Source organism: Copadichromis virginalis, linkage group LG20 (genome assembly GCF_057382275.1).
Source record: "Copadichromis virginalis isolate Kocher_CV1m ecotype Utaka linkage group LG20, C_Virginalis_male_GT1.1, whole genome shotgun sequence".
In the NCBI taxonomy this organism is placed as follows: domain Eukaryota; kingdom Metazoa; phylum Chordata; class Actinopteri; order Cichliformes; family Cichlidae; genus Copadichromis; species Copadichromis virginalis.
In genome coordinates, this window is record NC_140637.1 from 14,699,130 (window position 1) to 14,713,865 (window position 14,736).

The window sequence follows — 14,736 nt, forward strand, 5'->3', positions numbered from 1 at the left end:
AACAGAGTTTGAATGAAAACAACGGAATTAGAATGAACAGAACAGAATTTGAATCAAAACAATGGAATTTGAATGAAAACAACAGAATTAGAATGTACAGAACAGAGTTTGAATTAAAACAATGGAATTAGAATGTACAGAACAGAGTTTGAATCAAAACAATGGAATTTGAATGAAAACAACAGAATTAGAATGTACAGAACAGAGTTTGAATTAAAACAATGGAATTAGAATGTACAGAACAGAGTTTGAATGAAAACAATGGAATTTGAATGAAAACAACAGAATTTAAATGTACAGAACAGAGTTTGAATGAAAACAATGGAATTAGAATGAAAACAACAGAATTTGAATGAAAACAATGGAAGTTTAAAACAAACAAAAGAAGTAGAATGAAAACAAGAGAGTTTGAATGTACAGAACAGAATTTGAATGAAAACAATGGAATTTGAATGAAAACAACAGAATTTGAATGAAAACAATGGAAGTTTAAAACAAACAAAAGAAGTAGAATGAAAACAACAGAGTTTGAATGAAAACAACGGAATTAGAATGTACAGAACAGAGTTTGAATGAAAACAACGGAATTAGAATGAACAGAACAGAGTTTGAATCAAAACAATGGAATTTGAATGAAAACAACAGAATTAGAATGTACAGAACAGAGTTTGAATTAAAACAATGGAATTAGAATGTACAGAACAGAGTTTGAATGAAAACAATGGAATTAGAATGTACAGAACAGAGTTTGAATGAAAACAACGGAATTAGAATGAACAGAACAGAATTTGAATCAAAACAATGGAATTTGAATGAAAACAACAGAATTAGAATGTACAGAACAGAGTTTGAATTAAAACAATGGAATTAGAATGTACAGAACAGAGTTTGAATCAAAACAATGGAATTTGAATGAAAACAACAGAATTAGAATGTACAGAACAGAGTTTGAATTAAAACAATGGAATTAGAATGTACAGAACAGAGTTTGAATGAAAACAATGGAATTTGAATGAAAACAACAGAATTTAAATGTACAGAACAGAGTTTGAATGAAAACAATGGAATTAGAATGTACAGAACAGAGTTTGAATCAAAACAATGGAATTAGAATGTACAGAACAGAGTTTGAATGAAAACAACAGAATTAGAATGAACAGAACAGAGTTTGAATCAAAACAATGGAATTTGAATGAAAACAACAGAATTAGAATGTACAGAACAGAGTTTGAATTAAAACAATGGAATTAGAATGTACAGAACAGAGTTTGAATGAAAACAATGGAATTAGAATGTACAGAACAGAGTTTGAATGAAAACAATGGAATTAGAATGTACAGAACAGAGTTTGAATCAAAACAACGGAATTAGAATGTACAGAACAGAGTTTGAATCAAAACAACGGAATTAGAATGTAAAGAACAGAGTTTGAATGAAAACAACGGAATTAGAATGAACAGAACAGAATTTGAATAAAAACAATGGAATTTGAATGAAAACAACAGAATTAGAATGTACAGAACAGAGTTTGAATCAAAACAACGGAATTAGAATGAACAGAACAGAATTTGAATCAAAACAATGGAATTTGAATGAAAACAACAGAATTAGAATGTACAGAACAGAGTTTGAATCAAAACAACGGAATTAGAATGAACAGAACAGAATTTGAATCAAAACAATGGAATTTGAATGAAAACAACAGAATTAGAATGTACAGAACAGAGTTTGAATCAAAACAACGGAATTAGAATGAACAGAACAGAATTTGAATCAAAACAATGGAATTTGAATGAAAACAACAGAATTAGAATGTACAGAACAGAGTTTGAATCAAAACAACGGAATTAGAATGAACAGAACAGAATTTGAATCAAAAACAATGGAATTTGAATGAAAACAACAGAATTAGAATGTACAGAACAGAGTTTGAATGAAAACAACGGAATTAGAATGTACAGAACAGAGTTTGAAAGAAAACAAAGGAATTAGAATGTGCAGAACAGACTTTGAATGAAAACAACGGAATTAGAATGTACAGAACAGAGTTTGAATGAAAACAACGGAATTAGAATGTACAGAACAGAGTTTGAATGAAAACAACGGAATTAGAATGAACAGAACAGAATTTGAATGAAAACAATGGAATTTGAATGAAAACAACAGAATTTGAATGAAAACAATGGAAGTTTAAAACAAACAAAAGAAGTAGAATGAAAACAACAGAGTTTGAATGAAAACAACGGAATTATAATGTACAGAACAGAGTTTGAATGAAAACAACGGAATTAGAATGAACAGAACAGAGTTTGAATCAAAACAATGGAATTTGAATGAAAACAACAGAATTAGAATGTACAGAACAGAGTTTGAATTAAAACAATGGAATTAGAATGTACAGAACAGAGTTTGAATGAAAACAATGGAATTTGAATGAAAACAACAGAATTTAAATGTACAGAACAGAGTTTGAATGAAAACAATGGAATTAGAATGTACAGAACAGAGTTTGAATCAAAACAATGGAATTAGAATGTACAGAACAGAGTTTGAATGAAAACAACGGAATTAGAATGAACAGAACAGAGTTTGAATCAAAACAATGGAATTTGAATGAAAACAACAGAATTAGAATGTACAGAACAGAGTTTGAATTAACCCTCTGATGCATGAATTATGAAAGCCTTGGTCATGATTTTTTTCTTAAGTGCTTTTATTCTTCTCAGGACATGAAAAAAAATGTTCAACTCTTTTTTTTCCAAAAATATGTTTTTTTATAAAGTTATAAACTTGTCCACTCCAGTGGACTACATGCGCCTGAGCACTTAGCATGAAATACTGTGAATTTACTGCAAAAATTAATTACCTTGTGTTCTATTGTAAATAAACAAACACTTGTTTGCTTGTATCCTTTGAAAAACATCTCAGCAATTTTTTTGGAACTTTCAACTCATAAGGCCCCAATGTTTAGACGTAAATAACAAAACCAATCAACAGTCCTAGCTGTGAATCCTACACCTGAATATGGCAAACTATCTCCAACAAGAGAAACATTTTTGAGTCTACACAGTTCTATAACGATGCAGGACAGTATTACCAAGCCCTTAGTAGCATGCTGGAAGAAAACACAAACTGACATCTTAGTCTCTGCATCTCCAAACACTTCTATGTTCATCACACCTAGGCTGTGCGAAAGTTTGCAAAGCATCCAGGGCACAATGGCACACAGCATTGCATGCAGATGTATTTGGTCTTCCGTGTGCATGCAACATCATGGCACCTGTTTGCATTTTTCACCTCGGTCAGTTGGGGCCAGTGATATCCTGTGGCAAACCTGACCTCACAGGCTACTTTGGTGACTGCTCTCCGCAACACGGGTTGTGGGGTCCCACTGGATCTTCCTCTTTTGCATTGCTGGAGGGTGAATCTCTTCTCCTGTTACTGACAGTTCTTTCCCATACAAGTTGGTGTTGTATGTTATATTATCAATTAGATCTGCTGGAAACAGATGTCTGAAGAAATCTATGGGATCCTTCCCCTCCACATTCAATTTCCACTCTCCTAGAAAAGGAGGCAAGTTTCCATCAAAGTCATTGTCTTGGACTTTCCAAATATTTTTGCGGGCTTGAGTATGGTCAGGTGCCATGTACCCATCTCCTACAGCTCCCTGATCATACTGACCTTCCTCTTCATCCTGCCCCTCATCGTTCTCACTTTCTGCATCCTGACTGTCTGTGTCTTCATCATCCGTAGTTCCTATGTCTCTGTTCTGCTCTGGCAGCCACGCTCATCATCACTGGACTTATCACTGAACTCATCATCACTGCACTCATCAATGAAATCATCATCACTGGAGCTGGATGGAATTTCCTGGACTATTCTGTACGCTGCCTTATTCTTTGCTGCATTTGAAGTCTACAAAATATGATAAAATAATTATTATAGTAATTCAAACTACAGCTGATCTGCACAAAAATATATTTTTTAAATGAGTAGCTTATAAATGTAACAATTATATGCTTACTTATAACCAAAACAGTCCCAAAAAACAGTGAGACAATTTATGACTTATGTTAAAAAAAAATATAGTGGGTAATGCATGATGTCCACTACAGTGGACACATGGTTAATCGTAGTTTTCTACATATTAGACATAACAATTTCTTATTCCAAACAGATAATATCCTTCCCTAGATGTTACTGCATATCATCATATTTTTTTTACCTGTTGGGCTCTTTTAGCATAGAAGGGTTGACAAGATATGCCAGCAGTGGTCGGCAGGGGTGACAGTTTGTCTGCCATCTTTGATTAAGAGGAAATTTACTTGCAGTTGCACTAACTGAACACTGAATTGACCTCAATGGAGCATGGCAGCAGAGAGCACTCTAGAGGCTAATATGCAGTTCCACCATAGAAACCAATGCATTAAAGAGATATGTACGTTTTAGTAGCTGTCCACTCCAGTGACCACTATGCATCAGAGGGTTAAAACAATGGAATTAGAATGTACAGAACAGAGTTTGAATGAAAACAATGGAATTTGAATGAAAACAACAGAATTTAAATGTACAGAACAGAGTTTGAATGAAAACAATGGAATTAGAATGTACAGAACAGAGTTTGAATCAAAACAATGGAATTAGAATGTACAGAACAGAGTTTGAATGAAAACAACGGAATTAGAATGTACAGAACAGAGTTTGAATCAAAACAACGGAATTAGAATGTAAAGAACAGAGTTTGAATGAAAACAACGGAATTAGAATGAACAGAACAGAATTTGAATAAAAACAATGGAATTTGAATGAAAACAACAGAATTAGAATGTACAGAACAGAGTTTGAATCAAAACAACGGAATTAGAATGAACAGAACAGAATTTGAATCAAAACAATGGAATTTGAATGAAAACAACAGAATTAGAATGTACAGAACAGAGTTTGAATCAAAACAACGGAATTAGAATGAACAGAACAGAATTTGAATCAAAACAATGGAATTTGAATGAAAACAACAGAATTAGAATGTACAGAACAGAGTTTGAATGAAAACAACAGAATTAGAATGTACAGAACAGAGTTTGAATGAAAACAAAGGAATTAGAATGTGCAGAACAGACTTTGAATGAAAACAACGGAATTAGAATGTACAGAACAGAGTTTGAATGAAAACAACGGAATTAGAATGTACAGAACAGAGTTTGAATGAAAACAACGGAATTAGAATGAACAGAACAGAATTTGAATGAAAACAATGGAATTTGAATGAAAACAACAGAATTTGAATGAAAACAACGGAATTAGAATGTACAGAACAGAGTTTGAATGAAAACAACGGAATTAGAATGAACAGAACAGAGTTTGAATCAAAACAATGGAATTTGAATGAAAACAACAGAATTTAAATGTACAGAACAGAGTTTGAATGAAAACAATGGAATTAGAATGAAAACAACAGAATTTGAATGAAAACAATGGAAGTTTAAAACAAACAAAAGAAGTAGAATGAAAACAAGAGAGTTTGAATGTACAGAACAGAATTTGAATGAAAACAATGGAATTTGAATGAAAACAACAGAATTTGAATGAAAACAATGGAAGTTTAAAACAAACAAAAGAAGTAGAATGAAAACAACAGAGTTTGAATGAAAACAACGGAATTAGAATGTACAGAACAGAGTTTGAATGAAAACAACGGAATTAGAATGAACAGAACAGAGTTTGAATCAAAACAATGGAATTTGAATGAAAACAACAGAATTAGAATGTACAGAACAGAGTTTGAATTAAAACAATGGAATTAGAATGTACAGAACAGAGTTTGAATGAAAACAATGGAATTAGAATGTACAGAACAGAGTTTGAATGAAAACAACGGAATTAGAATGAACAGAACAGAATTTGAATCAAAACAATGGAATTTGAATGAAAACAACAGAATTAGAATGTACAGAACAGAGTTTGAATTAAAACAATGGAATTAGAATGTACAGAACAGAGTTTGAATCAAAACAATGGAATTTGAATGAAAACAACAGAATTAGAATGTACAGAACAGAGTTTGAATTAAAACAATGGAATTAGAATGTACAGAACAGAGTTTGAATGAAAACAATGGAATTTGAATGAAAACAACAGAATTTAAATGTACAGAACAGAGTTTGAATGAAAACAATGGAATTAGAATGTACAGAACAGAGTTTGAATCAAAACAATGGAATTAGAATGTACAGAACAGAGTTTGAATGAAAACAACAGAATTAGAATGAACAGAACAGAGTTTGAATCAAAACAATGGAATTTGAATGAAAACAACAGAATTAGAATGTACAGAACAGAGTTTGAATTAAAACAATGGAATTAGAATGTACAGAACAGAGTTTGAATGAAAACAATGGAATTAGAATGTACAGAACAGAGTTTGAATGAAAACAATGGAATTAGAATGTACAGAACAGAGTTTGAATCAAAACAACGGAATTAGAATGTACAGAACAGAGTTTGAATCAAAACAACGGAATTAGAATGTAAAGAACAGAGTTTGAATGAAAACAACGGAATTAGAATGAACAGAACAGAATTTGAATAAAAACAATGGAATTTGAATGAAAACAACAGAATTAGAATGTACAGAACAGAGTTTGAATCAAAACAACGGAATTAGAATGAACAGAACAGAATTTGAATCAAAACAATGGAATTTGAATGAAAACAACAGAATTAGAATGTACAGAACAGAGTTTGAATCAAAACAACGGAATTAGAATGAACAGAACAGAATTTGAATCAAAACAATGGAATTTGAATGAAAACAACAGAATTAGAATGTACAGAACAGAGTTTGAATCAAAACAACGGAATTAGAATGAACAGAACAGAATTTGAATCAAAACAATGGAATTTGAATGAAAACAACAGAATTAGAATGTACAGAACAGAGTTTGAATCAAAACAACGGAATTAGAATGAACAGAACAGAATTTGAATCAAAAACAATGGAATTTGAATGAAAACAACAGAATTAGAATGTACAGAACAGAGTTTGAATGAAAACAACGGAATTAGAATGTACAGAACAGAGTTTGAAAGAAAACAAAGGAATTAGAATGTGCAGAACAGACTTTGAATGAAAACAACGGAATTAGAATGTACAGAACAGAGTTTGAATGAAAACAACGGAATTAGAATGTACAGAACAGAGTTTGAATGAAAACAACGGAATTAGAATGAACAGAACAGAATTTGAATGAAAACAATGGAATTTGAATGAAAACAACAGAATTTGAATGAAAACAATGGAAGTTTAAAACAAACAAAAGAAGTAGAATGAAAACAACAGAGTTTGAATGAAAACAACGGAATTAGAATGTACAGAACAGAGTTTGAATGAAAACAACGGAATTAGAATGAACAGAACAGAGTTTGAATCAAAACAATGGAATTTGAATGAAAACAACAGAATTAGAATGTACAGAACAGAGTTTGAATTAAAACAATGGAATTAGAATGTACAGAACAGAGTTTGAATGAAAACAATGGAATTTGAATGAAAACAACAGAATTTAAATGTACAGAACAGAGTTTGAATGAAAACAATGGAATTAGAATGTACAGAACAGAGTTTGAATCAAAACAATGGAATTAGAATGTACAGAACAGAGTTTGAATGAAAACAACGGAATTAGAATGAACAGAACAGAGTTTGAATCAAAACAATGGAATTTGAATGAAAACAACAGAATTAGAATGTACAGAACAGAGTTTGAATTAACCCTCTGATGCATGAATTATGAAAGCCTTGGTCATGATTTTTTTCTTAAGTGCTTTTATTCTTCTCAGGACATGAAAAAAAATGTTCAACTCTTTTTTTTCCAAAAATATGTTTTTTTATAAAGTTATAAACTTGTCCACTCCAGTGGACTACATGCGCCTGAGCACTTAGCATGAAATACTGTGAATTTACTGCAAAAATTAATTACCTTGTGTTCTATTGTAAATAAACAAACACTTGTTTGCTTGTATCCTTTGAAAAACATCTCAGCAATTTTTTTGGAACTTTCAACTCATAAGGCCCCAATGTTTAGACGTAAATAACAAAACCAATCAACAGTCCTAGCTGTGAATCCTACACCTGAATATGGCAAACTATCTCCAACAAGAGAAACATTTTTGAGTCTACACAGTTCTATAACGATGCAGGACAGTATTACCAAGCCCTTAGTAGCATGCTGGAAGAAAACACAAACTGACATCTTAGTCTCTGCATCTCCAAACACTTCTATGTTCATCACACCTAGGCTGTGCGAAAGTTTGCAAAGCATCCAGGGCACAATGGCACACAGCATTGCATGCAGATGTATTTGGTCTTCCGTGTGCATGCAACATCATGGCACCTGTTTGCATTTTTCACCTCGGTCAGTTGGGGCCAGTGATATCCTGTGGCAAACCTGACCTCACAGGCTACTTTGGTGACTGCTCTCCGCAACACGGGTTGTGGGGTCCCACTGGATCTTCCTCTTTTGCATTGCTGGAGGGTGAATCTCTTCTCCTGTTACTGACAGTTCTTTCCCATACAAGTTGGTGTTGTATGTTATATTATCAATTAGATCTGCTGGAAACAGATGTCTGAAGAAATCTATGGGATCCTTCCCCTCCACATTCAATTTCCACTCTCCTAGAAAAGGAGGCAAGTTTCCATCAAAGTCATTGTCTTGGACTTTCCAAATATTTTTGCGGGCTTGAGTATGGTCAGGTGCCATGTACCCATCTCCTACAGCTCCCTGATCATACTGACCTTCCTCTTCATCCTGCCCCTCATCGTTCTCACTTTCTGCATCCTGACTGTCTGTGTCTTCATCATCCGTAGTTCCTATGTCTCTGTTCTGCTCTGGCAGCCACGCTCATCATCACTGGACTTATCACTGAACTCATCATCACTGCACTCATCAATGAAATCATCATCACTGGAGCTGGATGGAATTTCCTGGACTATTCTGTACGCTGCCTTATTCTTTGCTGCATTTGAAGTCTACAAAATATGATAAAATAATTATTATAGTAATTCAAACTACAGCTGATCTGCACAAAAATATATTTTTTAAATGAGTAGCTTATAAATGTAACAATTATATGCTTACTTATAACCAAAACAGTCCCAAAAAACAGTGAGACAATTTATGACTTATGTTAAAAAAAAATATAGTGGGTAATGCATGATGTCCACTACAGTGGACACATGGTTAATCGTAGTTTTCTACATATTAGACATAACAATTTCTTATTCCAAACAGATAATATCCTTCCCTAGATGTTACTGCATATCATCATATTTTTTTTACCTGTTGGGCTCTTTTAGCATAGAAGGGTTGACAAGATATGCCAGCAGTGGTCGGCAGGGGTGACAGTTTGTCTGCCATCTTTGATTAAGAGGAAATTTACTTGCAGTTGCACTAACTGAACACTGAATTGACCTCAATGGAGCATGGCAGCAGAGAGCACTCTAGAGGCTAATATGCAGTTCCACCATAGAAACCAATGCATTAAAGAGATATGTACGTTTTAGTAGCTGTCCACTCCAGTGACCACTATGCATCAGAGGGTTAAAACAATGGAATTAGAATGTACAGAACAGAGTTTGAATGAAAACAATGGAATTTGAATGAAAACAACAGAATTTAAATGTACAGAACAGAGTTTGAATGAAAACAATGGAATTAGAATGTACAGAACAGAGTTTGAATCAAAACAATGGAATTAGAATGTACAGAACAGAGTTTGAATGAAAACAACGGAATTAGAATGTACAGAACAGAGTTTGAATCAAAACAACGGAATTAGAATGTAAAGAACAGAGTTTGAATGAAAACAACGGAATTAGAATGAACAGAACAGAATTTGAATAAAAACAATGGAATTTGAATGAAAACAACAGAATTAGAATGTACAGAACAGAGTTTGAATCAAAACAACGGAATTAGAATGAACAGAACAGAATTTGAATCAAAACAATGGAATTTGAATGAAAACAACAGAATTAGAATGTACAGAACAGAGTTTGAATCAAAACAACGGAATTAGAATGAACAGAACAGAATTTGAATCAAAACAATGGAATTTGAATGAAAACAACAGAATTAGAATGTACAGAACAGAGTTTGAATGAAAACAACAGAATTAGAATGTACAGAACAGAGTTTGAATGAAAACAAAGGAATTAGAATGTGCAGAACAGACTTTGAATGAAAACAACGGAATTAGAATGTACAGAACAGAGTTTGAATGAAAACAACGGAATTAGAATGTACAGAACAGAGTTTGAATGAAAACAACGGAATTAGAATGAACAGAACAGAATTTGAATGAAAACAATGGAATTTGAATGAAAACAACAGAATTTGAATGAAAACAACGGAATTAGAATGTACAGAACAGAGTTTGAATGAAAACAACGGAATTAGAATGAACAGAACAGAGTTTGAATCAAAACAATGGAATTTGAATGAAAACAACAGAATTAGAATGTACAGAACAGAGTTTGAATTAAAACAATGGAATTAGAATGTACAGAACAGAGTTTGAATGAAAACAATGGAATTTGAATGAAAACAACAGAATTTAAATGTACAGAACAGAGTTTGAATGAAAACAATGGAATTAGAATGTACAGAACAGAGTTTGAATCAAAACAATGGAATTAGAATGTACAGAACAGAGTTTGAATGAAAACAACGGAATTAGAATGAACAGAACAGAGTTTGAATCAAAACAATGGAATTTGAATGAAAACAACAGAATTAGAATGTACAGAACAGAGTTTGAATTAAAACAATGGAATTAGAATGTACAGAACAGAGTTTGAATGAAAACAATGGAATTTGAATGAAAACAACAGAATTTAAATGTACAGAACAGAGTTTGAATGAAAACAATGGAATTAGAATGTACAGAACAGAGTTTGAATCAAAACAATGGAATTAGAATGTACAGAACAGAGTTTGAATGAAAACAACGGAATTAGAATGTACAGAACAGAGTTTGAATCAAAACAACGGAATTAGAATGTAAAGAACAGAGTTTGAATGAAAACAACGGAATTAGAATGAACAGAACAGAATTTGAATAAAAACAATGGAATTTGAATGAAAACAACAGAATTAGAATGTACAGAACAGAGTTTGAATCAAAACAACGGAATTAGAATGAACAGAACAGAATTTGAATCAAAACAATGGAATTTGAATGAAAACAACAGAATTAGAATGTACAGAACAGAGTTTGAATCAAAACAACGGAATTAGAATGAACAGAACAGAATTTGAATCAAAACAATGGAATTTGAATGAAAACAACAGAATTAGAATGTACAGAACAGAGTTTGAATGAAAACAACAGAATTAGAATGTACAGAACAGAGTTTGAATGAAAACAAAGGAATTAGAATGTGCAGAACAGACTTTGAATGAAAACAACGGAATTAGAATGTACAGAACAGAGTTTGAATGAAAACAATGGAATTAGAATGTACAGAACAGAGTTTGAATCAAAACAACGGAATTAGAATGAACAGAACAGAATTTGAATGAAAACAATGGAATTTGAATGAAAACAACAGAATTTGAATGAAAACAATGGAAGTTTAAAACAAACAAAAGAAGTAGAATGAAAACAACAGAGTTTGAATGAAAACAACGGAATTAGAATGTACAGAACAGAGTTTGAATGAAAACAACGGAATTAGAATGAACAGAACAGAGTTTGAATCAAAACAATGGAATTTGAATGAAAACAACAGAATTAGAATGTACAGAACAGAGTTTGAATTAAAACAATGGAATTAGAATATACAGAACAGAGTTTGAATGAAAACAATGGAATTAGAATGTACAGAACAGAGTTTGAATGAAAACAACGGAATTAGAATGAACAGAACAGAATTTGAATCAAAACAATGGAATTTGAATGAAAACAACAGAATTAGAATGTACAGAACAGAGTTTGAATTAAAACAATGGAATTAGAATGTACAGAACAGAGTTTGAATCAAAACAATGGAATTTGAATGAAAACAACAGAATTAGAATGTACAGAACAGAGTTTGAATTAAAACAATGGAATTAGAATGAACAGAACAGAGTTTGAATGAAAACAATGGAATTTGAATGAAAACAACAGAATTTAAATGTACAGAACAGAGTTTGAATGAAAACAATGGAATTAGAATGTACAGAACAGAGTTTGAATCAAAACAATGGAATTAGAATGTACAGAACAGAGTTTGAATGAAAACAACGGAATTAGAATGTACAGAACAGAGTTTGAATCAAAACAACGGAATTAGAATGTAAAGAACAGAGTTTGAATGAAAACAACGGAATTAGAATGAACAGAACAGAATTTGAATAAAAACAATGGAATTTGAATGAAAACAACAGAATTACAATGTACAGAACAGACTTTGAATCAAAACAACGGAATTAGAATGAACAGAACAGAATTTGAATCAAAACAATGGAATTTGAATGAAAACAACAGAATTAGAATGTACAGAACAGAGTTTGAATCAAAACAACGGAATTAGAATGAACAGAACAGAATTTGAATCAAAACAATGGAATTTGAATGAAAACAACAGAATTAGAATGTACAGAACAGAGTTTGAATCAAAACAACGGAATTAGAATGAACAGAACAGAATTTGAATCAAAACAATGGAATTTGAATGAAAACAACAGAATTAGAATGTACAGAACAGAGTTTGAATCAAAACAACGGAATTAGAATGAACAGAACAGAATTTGAATCAAAACAATGGAATTTGAATGAAAACAACAGAATTAGAATGTACAGAACAGAGTTTGAATCAAAACAACGGAATTAGAATGAACAGAACAGAATTTGAATCAAAAACAATGGAATTTGAATGAAAACAACAGAATTAGAATGTACAGAACAGAGTTTGAATCAAAACAACGGAATTAGAATGAACAGAACAGAATTTGAATCAAAACAATGGAATTTGAATGAAAACAACAGAATTAGAATGTACAGAACAGAGTTTGAATCAAAACAACGGAATTAGAATGAACAGAACAGAATTTGAATCAAAAACAATGGAATTTGAATGAAAACAACAGAATTAGAATGTACAGAACAGAGTTTGAATGAAAACAACGGAATTAGAATGTACAGAACAGAGTTTGAATGAAAACAAAGGAATTAGAATGTGCAGAACAGACTTTGAATGAAAACAACGGAATTAGAATGTACAGAACAGAGTTTGAATGAAAACAACGGAATTAGAATGTACAGAACAGAATTTGAATGAAAACAATGGAATTTGAATGAAAACAACAGAATTTGAATGAAAACAATGGAAGTTTAAAACAAACAAAAGAAGTAGAATGAAAACAACAGAGTTTGAATGAAAACAACGGAATTAGAATGTACAGAACAGAGTTTGAATGAAAACAACGGAATTAGAATGAACAGAACAGAGTTTGAATCAAAACAATGGAATTTGAATGAAAACAACAGAATTAGAATGTACAGAACAGAGTTTGAATTAAAACAATGGAATTAGAATGTACAGAACAGAGTTTGAATGAAAACAATGGAATTTGAATGAAAACAACAGAATTTAAATGTACAGAACAGAGTTTGAATCAAAACAATGGAATTAGAATGTACAGAACAGAGTTTGAATGAAAACAACGGAATTAGAATGAACAGAACAGAGTTTGAATCAAAACAATGGAATTTGAATGAAAACAACAGAATTAGAATGTACAGAACAGAGTTTGAATTAAAACAATGGAATTAGAATGTACAGAACAGAGTTTGAATGAAAACAATGGAATTTGAATGAAAACAACAGAATTTAAATGTACAGAACAGAGTTTGAATGAAAACAATGGAATTAGAATGTACAGAACAGAGTTTGAATCAAAACAATGGAATTAGCATGTACAGAACAGAGTTTGAATGAAAACAACGGAATTAGAATGTACAGAACAGAGTTTGAATCAAAACAACGGAATTAGAATGTAAAGAACAGAGTTTGAATGAAAACAACGGAATTAGAATGAACAGAACAGAATTTGAATCAAAACAATGGAATTTGAATGAAAACAACAGAATTAGAATGTACAGAACAGAGTTTGAATCAAAACAACGGAATTAGAATGAACAGAACAGAATTTGAATCAAAACAATGGAATTTGAATGAAAACAACAGAATTAGAATGTACAGAACAGAGTTTGAATGAAAACAACAGAATTAGAATGTACAGAACAGAGTTTGAATGAAAACAACGGAATTAGAATGTACAGAACAGAGTTTGAATCAAAACAACGGAATTAGAATGAACAGAACAGAATTTGAATGAAAACAATGGAATTTGAATGAAAACAACAGAATTTGAATGAAAACAATGGAAGTTTAAAACAAACAAAAGAAGTAGAATGAAAACAACAGAGTTTGAATGAAAACAACGGAATTAGAATGTACAGAACAGAGTTTGAATGAAAACAACGGAATTAGAATGAACAGAACAGAGTTTGAATCAAAACAATGGAATTTGAATGAAAACAACAGAATTAGAATGTACAGAACAGAGTTTGAATTAAAACAATGGAATTAGAATGTACAGAACAGAGTTTGAATGAAAACAATGGAATTAGAATGTACAGAACAGAGTTTGAATGAAAACAACGGAATTAGAATGAACAGAACAGAAT

General features: G+C 31.7%; 2 pseudogenes; both read right to left on the reverse strand.

Annotated features, from left to right (window-relative positions):
* Positions 1-2,664: 2,664 nt before the first annotated feature.
* LOC146684472 (uncharacterized) lies at positions 2,665-4,303 on the reverse strand (annotated as a pseudogene).
* Positions 4,304-7,777: 3,474 nt separating this feature from the next.
* Positions 7,778-9,416, reverse strand: LOC146684473 (uncharacterized; annotated as a pseudogene).
* Between the last annotated feature and the right edge of the window lie 5,320 nt (positions 9,417-14,736).